Below are 9,902 nucleotides of genomic sequence, written 5' to 3'. Positions count from 1 at the left end.
CTGTATAATACTTAGAAAAAAACGAAAAAACAAAATTTTCACAATAATAGGCGACGCATAATAGTATTTATGCGTCGCCATATATCAATAACATATTTTCTAAAAATTTATTTTAAAAAACAAAAAAAAAAAAAGCACCATGAAGCAGCTATAACATTTTCACTTGTTATTTAAACTTGAAAGAAATAAAATTTTTAATACTTAGAAAAAAACAAAAAAAACAAAAATTTCACAATAATAGGCGACGCATAATACCATTATGCGTCGCCATATATCAATAACATATTTTCTAAAAATTTATTTGAAAAAAGAAAAAAAAAAAGCACTGTGAAGCAGCTATAACATTTTCACTTGTTATTTAAAGTTGAAAGAAATCAACTGTATAATACTTAGAAAAAAACGAAAAAACAAAATTTTCACAATAATAGGCGACGCATAATAGTATTTATGCGTCGCCATATATCAATAACATATTTTCTAAAAAGTTATTTTAAAAAACAAAAAAAAAAAAGCACCATGAAGCAGCTATAACATTTTCACTTGTTATTTAAACTTGAAAGAAATAAAATGTTTAATACTTAGAAAAAAACAAAAAAAACAAAAATTTCACAATAATCGGCGAAACATAATAGTATTTATGCGTCGCCGTATATCAATAAGATATTTTCTAAAAATTTATTTGAAAAAACAAAAAAAAAAAGCACTGGGAAGCAGCTATAATATTTTCACTTGTTATTTAAAGTTGAAAGAAATCAACTATTTAATACTCAGAAAAAAACAAAAAAAAAGAAATTTCACAATAACAGGCGACGCATAATGGTATTTATGCGTCGCTATATATCAATAACATATTTTCTATAAATTTATTTGAAAAAACAAAAAAAAAAAGCACCGTGAAGCAGCTATAACATTTTCACTTGTTATTTAAAGTTGAAAGAAATCAACTGTATAATACTTAGAAAAAAACGAAAAAACAAAATTTTCACAATAATAGGCGACGCATAATGGTATTTACGCGTCGCTATATATCAATAACATATATTCTAAAAATTTATTTGAATAAACAAAAAAAAAAGCACTGTGAAGCAGCTATAACATTTTCATTTGTTATTTAAAGTTGAAAGAAATCAACTGTTTAATACTTAGAAAAAAACAAAAAAAAATAAAATTCACAATAATCGGCGAAACATAATAGTATTTATGTGTCGCCATATATCAATAACATATTTTCTAAAAATTTAATTGAAAAAACAAAAAAAAAAAGCATTGTGTAGCAGCTATTACATTTTCACTTGTTATTTAAAGTTGAAAGAAATCAACTGTTTAATACTTAGAAAAAAACAAAAAAAAAAATTCACAATAATAGGCGACGCATAATGGTATTTATGCGACGCGATATATCAATAACATATTTTCTAAAAATTTATTTGAATAAACAAAAAAAAAAAGCACTGTGAAGCAGCTATAACATTTTCACTTGTTATTTAAAGTTGAAAGAAATCAACTGTTTAATAGTTAGAAAAAAACAAAAAAAAAAATTTTCACAATACTAGGCGACGCATAATGGTATTTATGCGTCGCCATATATCAATAACATATTTTCTAAAAATTAATTTTAAAAAACAAAGAAAAAAAAGCACCGTGAAGCAGCTATAACATTTTCACTTGTTATTTAAAGTTGAAAGAAATCAACTGTATAATACTTAGAAAAAAACGAAAAAACAAAATTTTCACAATAATAGGCGACGCATAATAGTATTTATGCGTCGCCATATATCAATAACATATTTTCTAAAAATTTATTTTAAAAAACAAAAAAAAAAAAAGCACCATGAAGCAGCTATAACATTTTCACTTTTTATTTAAACTTGAAAGAAATAAAATTTTTAATACTTAGAAAAAAACAAAAAAAACAAAAATTTCACAATAATAGGCGACGCATAATGGTATTTATGCGTCGCCATATATCAATAACATATTTTCTAAAAATTTATTTGAAAAAAGAAAAAAAAAAGCACTGTGAAGCAGCTATAACATTTTCACTTGTTATTTAAAGTTGAAAGAAATCAACTGTATAATACTTAGAAAAAAACGAAAAAACAAAATTTTCACAATAATAGGCGACGCATAATAGTATTTATGCGTCGCCATATATCAATAACATATTTTCTAAAAAGTTATTTTAAAAAACAAAAAAAAAAAAGCACCATGAAGCAGCTATAACATTTTCACTTGTTATTTAAACTTGAAAGAAATAAAATGTTTAATACTTAGAAAAAAACAAAAAAAACAAAAATTTCACAATAATAGGCGACGCATAATGGTATTTATGCGTCGCCATATATCAATAACATATTTTCTAAAAATTTATTTGAAAAAAGAAAAAAAAAAGCACTGTGAAGCAGCTATAACATTTTCACTTGTTATTTAAAGTTGAAAGAAATCAACTGTTTAATACTAAGAGAAAAACAAAAAACAAAATTTTCACAATAATAGGCGATGCATAATGGTATTTATGCGTCGCGATACATCAATAACATATTTGCTAAAAATTTATTTGAAAAAACAAAAAAAAAACAAGTACTGTGAAGCAGCTAAAACATTTTCACTTCTTATTTAAAGTTGAAAGAAATCAACTGTTTAATACTTAGAAAAAAACAAAAAAAAAATTTCACATTAATAGGCGACGCATAATGGTATTTATGCGTCGCCATATATCAATAACATATTTTCTAAAAATTTATTTGAAAAAAGAAAAAAAAAAGCACTGTGAAGCAGCTATAACATTTTCACTTGTTATTTAAAGTTGAAAGAAATCAACTGTTTAATACTAAGAGAAAAACAAAAAACAAAATTTTCACAATAATAGGCGATGCATAATGGTATTTATGCGTCGCGATACATCAATAACATATTTGCTAAAAATTTATTTGAAAAAACAAAAAAAAACAAGTACTGTGAAGCAGCTAAAACATTTTCACTTCTTATTTAAAGTTGAAAGAAATCAACTGTTTAATACTTAGAAAAAAACAAAAAAAAAATTTCACATTAATAGGCGACGCATAATGGTATTTATGCGTCGCCATATATCAATAACATATTTTCTAAAAATTAATTTTAAAAAACAAAGAAAAAAAAGCACCGTGAAGCAGCTATAATATTTTCACTTGTTATTTAAAGTTGAAAGAAATCAACTGTATAATACTTAGAAAAAAACGAAAAAACAAACTTTTCACAATAATAGGCGACGCATAATGGTATTTATGCGTCGCCATACATCAATAACATATTTGCTAAAAATTTATTTGAAAAAACAAAAAAAAAAGCACTGTGAAGCAGCTATAACATTTTCACTTGTTATTTAATGTTGAAAGAAATCAACTGTTTAATACTTAGAAAAAAACGAAAATAAAAAAATTTCACAATAATAGGCGACGCGTAATAGTATTTATGTGTCGCCATATATCAATAACATATTTTCTAAAAATTTATTTGAAAAAAGAAAAAAAAAAGCACTGTGAAGCAGCTATAACATTTTCACTTGTTATTTAAAGTTGAAAGAAATCAACTGTTTAATACTAAGAGAAAAACAAAAAACAAAATTTTCACAATAATAGGCGATGCATAATGGTATTTATGCGTCGCGATACATCAATAACATATTTGCTAAAAATTTATTTGAAAAAACAAAAAAAAACAAGTACTGTGAAGCAGCTAAAACATTTTCACTTCTTATTTAATGTTGAAAGAAATCAACTGTTTAATACTTAGAAAAAAACGAAAATAAAAAAATTTCACAATAATAGGCGACGCGTAATAGTATTTATGTGTCGCCATATATCAATAACATATTTTCTAAAAATTTAATTGAAAAAACAAAAAAAAAAGCATTGTGAAGCAGCTATAACATTTTCACTTGTTATCTAAAGCTGAAAGAAATCAACTGTTTAATAATTAAAAAAAACAAAAAAAAAATAAAATTCACAATAATCGGCGAACCATAATAGTATTTATGTGTCGCCATAGATCAATAACATATTTTCTAAAAATTTAATTGAAAAAACAAAAAAAAAAGCATTGTGAAGCAGCTATAACATTTTCACTTGTTATTTAAAGTTGGAAAGAAATCAACTGTTTAATACTTAGAAAAAAACAAAAAAAAAAAATTTCACAATACTAGGCGACGCATAATGGTATATATGAGTCGCCATATATCAATAACATATTTTCTAAAAATTTATTTGAAAAAACAGTAAAAAAAAAGCACTGGGAAGCAGCTATTACATTTTTACTTGTTATTTAAACTTGAAAGAAATCAACTGTATAATACTTAGAAAAAAACGAAAAAACAAAATTTTCACAATAATAGGCGACGCATAATGGTATTTATGCGTCGCCATACATCAATAACATATTTGCTAAAAATTTATTTGAAAAAACAAAAAAAAAAGCACTCTGAAGCAGCTATAACATTTTCACTTGTTATCTAAAGCTGAAAGAAATCAACTGTTTAATAATTAAAAAAAACAAAAAAAAAAATTTTCACAATAATAGGCGACGCATAATGGTATTTACGCGTCGCTATATATCAATAACATATATTCTAAAAATTTATTTGAATAAACAAAAAAAAAAGCACTGTGAAGCAGCTATAACATTTTCAGTTGTTATTTAAAGTTGAAAGAAATCAACTGTTTAATACTTAGAAAAAAACAAAAAAAAATAAAATTCACAATAATCGGCGAACCATAATAGTATTTATGTGTCGCCATAGATCAATAACATATTTTCTAAAAATTTAATTGAAAAAACAAAAAAAAAAGCATTGTGAAGCAGCTATAACATTTTCACTTGTTATTTAAAGTTGAAAGAAATCAACTGTTTAATACTTAGAAAAAAACAAAAAAAACAAATTTCACAATACTAGGCGACGCATAATGGTATTTATGCGTCGCCATATATCAATAACATATTTTCTAAAAATTTATTTGAAAAAACAATAAAAAAAAAGCACTGGGAAGCAGCTATAACATTTTCACTTGTTATTTAAAGTTGAAAGAAATCAACTGTTTAATAGTTAGAAAAAAACAAAAAAAAAATTTCACAATAATAGGCGACGCATAATGGTATTTATGCGTCGCTATATATCAATAACATATTTTCTAAAAATTTATTTGAATAAACAAAAAAAAAAAAAACACTGTGAAGCAGCTATAACATTTTCACTTGTTATTTAATGTTGAAAGAAATCAACTGTTTAATACTTAGAAAAAAACGAAAATAAAAAAATTTCACAATAATAGGCGACGCGTAATAGTATTTATGTGTCGCCATATATCAATAACATATTTTCTAAAAATTTAATTGAAAAAACAAAAAAAAAAGCATTGTGAAGCAGCTATAACATTTTCACTTGTTATCTAAAGCTGAAAGAAATCAACTGTTTAATAATTAAAAAAAACAAAAAAAAAAAATTTTCACAATAATAGGCGACGCATAATGGTATTTATGCGTCGCTATATATCAATAACATATATTCTAAAAATTTATTTGAATAAACAAAAAAAAAAAAAACACTGTGAAGCAGCTATAACATTTTCACTTGTTATTTAAAGTTGAAAGAAATCAACTGTTTAATACTTAGAAAAAAAACAAAATTTCACAATAATAGGGGACGCATAATGGTACAGATGCGTCGCTATATATCAATAACATATTTTCTAAAAATTTATTTGAATAAACAAAAAAAAAAAAGCACTGTGAAGCAGCTATAACATTTTCACTTTTTATTTAAAGTTGAAAGAAATAAAATGTTTAATACTTAGAAAAAAACAAAAATAAAAAAATTTCACAATAATAGGCGACGCATAATAGTATTTATGCGTCGCCATATATCAATAACATATTTTCTAAAAATTTATTTTAAAAAACAAAAAAAAAAAAGCACCGTGAAGCAGCTATAACATTTTCACTTGTTATTTAAAGTTGAAAGAAATAAAATGTTTAATACTTAGAAAAAAACAAAAAAAACAAAAATTTCACAATAATAGGCGACGCATAATGGTATTTATGCGTCGCCATATATCAATAACATATTTTCTAAAAATTAATTTTAAAAAACAAAGAAAAAAAAGCACCGTGAAGCAGCTATAACATTTGCACTTGTTATTTAAAGTTGAAAGAAATCAACTGTATAATACTTAGAAAAAAATGAAAAAACAAAATTTTCACAATAATAGGCGACGCATAATGGTATTTATGCGTCGCCATATATCAATAACATATTTGCTAAAAATTTATTTGAAAAAACAAAAAAAAAAAAGCACTGTGAAGCAGCTATAACATTTTCACTTGTTATTTAATGTTGAAAGAAATCAACTGTTTAATACTTAGAAAAAAACGAAAATAAAAAAATTTCACAATAATAGGCGACGCGTAATAGTATTTATGTGTCGCCATATATCAATAACATATTTTCTAAAAATTTAATTGAAAAAACAAAAAAAAAAGCATTGTGAAGCAGCTATAACATTTTCACTTGTTATCTAAAGCTGAAAGAAATCAACTGTTTAATAATTAAAAGAAATAAAAAAAAAAATTTCACAATAATAGGCGACGCATAATGGTATTTACGCGTCGCTATATATCAATAACATATATTCTAAAAATTTATTTGAATAAACAAAAAAAAAAGCACTGTGAAGCAGCTATAACATTTTCACTTGTTATTTAAAGTTGAAAGAAATCAACTGTATAATACTTAGAAAAAAACGAAAAAACAAAATTTTCACAATAATAGGCGACGCATAATAGTATTTATGCGTCGCCATATATCAATAACATATTTTCTAAAAAGTTATTTTAAAAAACAAAAAAAAAAAAAGCACCATGAAGCAGCTATAACATTTTCACTTGTTATTTAAACTTGAAAGAAATAAAATGTTTAATACTTAGAAAAAAACAAAAAAAACAAAAATTTCACAATAATAGGCGACGCATAATGGTATTTATGCGTCGCCATATATCAATAACATATTTTCTAAAAATTTATTTGAAAAAAGAAAAAAAAAAGCACTGTGAAGCAGCTATAACATTTTCACTTGTTATTTAAAGTTGAAAGAAATCAACTGTTTAATACTAAGAGAAAAACAAAAAACAAAATTTTCACAATAATAGGCGATGCATAATGGTATTTATGCGTCGCGATACATCAATAACATATTTGCTAAAAATTTATTTGAAAAAACAAAAAAAAACAAGTACTGTGAAGCAGCTAAAACATTTTCACTTCTTATTTAAAGTTGAAAGAAATCAACTGTTTAATACTTAGAAAAAAACAAAAAAAAAATTTCACATTAATAGGCGACGCATAATGGTATTTATGCGTCGCCATATATCAATAACATATTTTCTAAAAATTTATTTGAAAAAAGAAAAAAAAAAGCACTGTGAAGCAGCTATAACATTTTCACTTGTTATTTAAAGTTGAAAGAAATCAACTGTTTAATACTAAGAGAAAAACAAAAAACAAAATTTTCACAATAATAGGCGATGCATAATGGTATTTATGCGTCGCGATACATCAATAACATATTTGCTAAAAATTTATTTGAAAAAACAAAAAAAAACAAGTACTGTGAAGCAGCTAAAACATTTTCACTTCTTATTTAAAGTTGAAAGAAATCAACTGTTTAATACTTAGAAAAAAACAAAAAAAAAATTTCACATTAATAGGCGACGCATAATGGTATTTATGCGTCGCCATATATCAATAACATATTTTCTAAAAATTAATTTTAAAAAACAAAGAAAAAAAAGCACCGTGAAGCAGCTATAATATTTTCACTTGTTATTTAAAGTTGAAAGAAATCAACTGTATAATACTTAGAAAAAAACGAAAAAACAAACTTTTCACAATAATAGGCGACGCATAATGGTATTTATGCGTCGCCATACATCAATAACATATTTGCTAAAAATTTATTTGAAAAAACAAAAAAAAAAGCACTGTGAAGCAGCTATAACATTTTCACTTGTTATTTAATGTTGAAAGAAATCAACTGTTTAATACTTAGAAAAAAACGAAAATAAAAAAATTTCACAATAATAGGCGACGCGTAATAGTATTTATGTGTCGCCATATATCAATAACATATTTTCTAAAAATTTATTTGAAAAAAGAAAAAAAAAAGCACTGTGAAGCAGCTATAACATTTTCACTTGTTATTTAAAGTTGAAAGAAATCAACTGTTTAATACTAAGAGAAAAACAAAAAACAAAATTTTCACAATAATAGGCGATGCATAATGGTATTTATGCGTCGCGATACATCAATAACATATTTGCTAAAAATTTATTTGAAAAAACAAAAAAAAACAAGTACTGTGAAGCAGCTAAAACATTTTCACTTCTTATTTAATGTTGAAAGAAATCAACTGTTTAATACTTAGAAAAAAACGAAAATAAAAAAATTTCACAATAATAGGCGACGCGTAATAGTATTTATGTGTCGCCATATATCAATAACATATTTTCTAAAAATTTAATTGAAAAAACAAAAAAAAAAGCATTGTGAAGCAGCTATAACATTTTCACTTGTTATCTAAAGCTGAAAGAAATCAACTGTTTAATAATTAAAAAAAACAAAAAAAAAATAAAATTCACAATAATCGGCGAACCATAATAGTATTTATGTGTCGCCATAGATCAATAACATATTTTCTAAAAATTTAATTGAAAAAACAAAAAAAAAAGCATTGTGAAGCAGCTATAACATTTTCACTTGTTATTTAAAGTTGGAAAGAAATCAACTGTTTAATACTTAGAAAAAAACAAAAAAAAAAAATTTCACAATACTAGGCGACGCATAATGGTATATATGAGTCGCCATATATCAATAACATATTTTCTAAAAATTTATTTGAAAAAACAGTAAAAAAAAAGCACTGGGAAGCAGCTATTACATTTTTACTTGTTATTTAAACTTGAAAGAAATCAACTGTATAATACTTAGAAAAAAACGAAAAAACAAAATTTTCACAATAATAGGCGACGCATAATGGTATTTATGCGTCGCCATACATCAATAACATATTTGCTAAAAATTTATTTGAAAAAACAAAAAAAAAAGCACTCTGAAGCAGCTATAACATTTTCACTTGTTATCTAAAGCTGAAAGAAATCAACTGTTTAATAATTAAAAAAAACAAAAAAAAAAATTTTCACAATAATAGGCGACGCATAATGGTATTTACGCGTCGCTATATATCAATAACATATATTCTAAAAATTTATTTGAATAAACAAAAAAAAAAGCACTGTGAAGCAGCTATAACATTTTCAGTTGTTATTTAAAGTTGAAAGAAATCAACTGTTTAATACTTAGAAAAAAACAAAAAAAAATAAAATTCACAATAATCGGCGAACCATAATAGTATTTATGTGTCGCCATAGATCAATAACATATTTTCTAAAAATTTAATTGAAAAAACAAAAAAAAAAGCATTGTGAAGCAGCTATAACATTTTCACTTGTTATTTAAAGTTGAAAGAAATCAACTGTTTAATACTTAGAAAAAAACAAAAAAAACAAATTTCACAATACTAGGCGACGCATAATGGTATTTATGCGTCGCCATATATCAATAACATATTTTCTAAAAATTTATTTGAAAAAACAATAAAAAAAAAGCACTGGGAAGCAGCTATAACATTTTCACTTGTTATTTAAAGTTGAAAGAAATCAACTGTTTAATAGTTAGAAAAAAACAAAAAAAAAAATTTCACAATAATAGGCGACGCATAATGGTATTTATGCGTCGCTATATATCAATAACATATTTTCTAAAAATTTATTTGAATAAACAAAAAAAAAAAAAAACACTGTGAAGCAGCTATAACATT

The sequence above is a fragment of the Ziziphus jujuba genome, chromosome 6, assembly GCF_031755915.1.
Source record: "Ziziphus jujuba cultivar Dongzao chromosome 6, ASM3175591v1".
Classification (NCBI taxonomy): Eukaryota; Viridiplantae; Streptophyta; class Magnoliopsida; order Rosales; family Rhamnaceae; genus Ziziphus; species Ziziphus jujuba.
Note: the sequence above shows the minus strand (reverse complement) of the source record.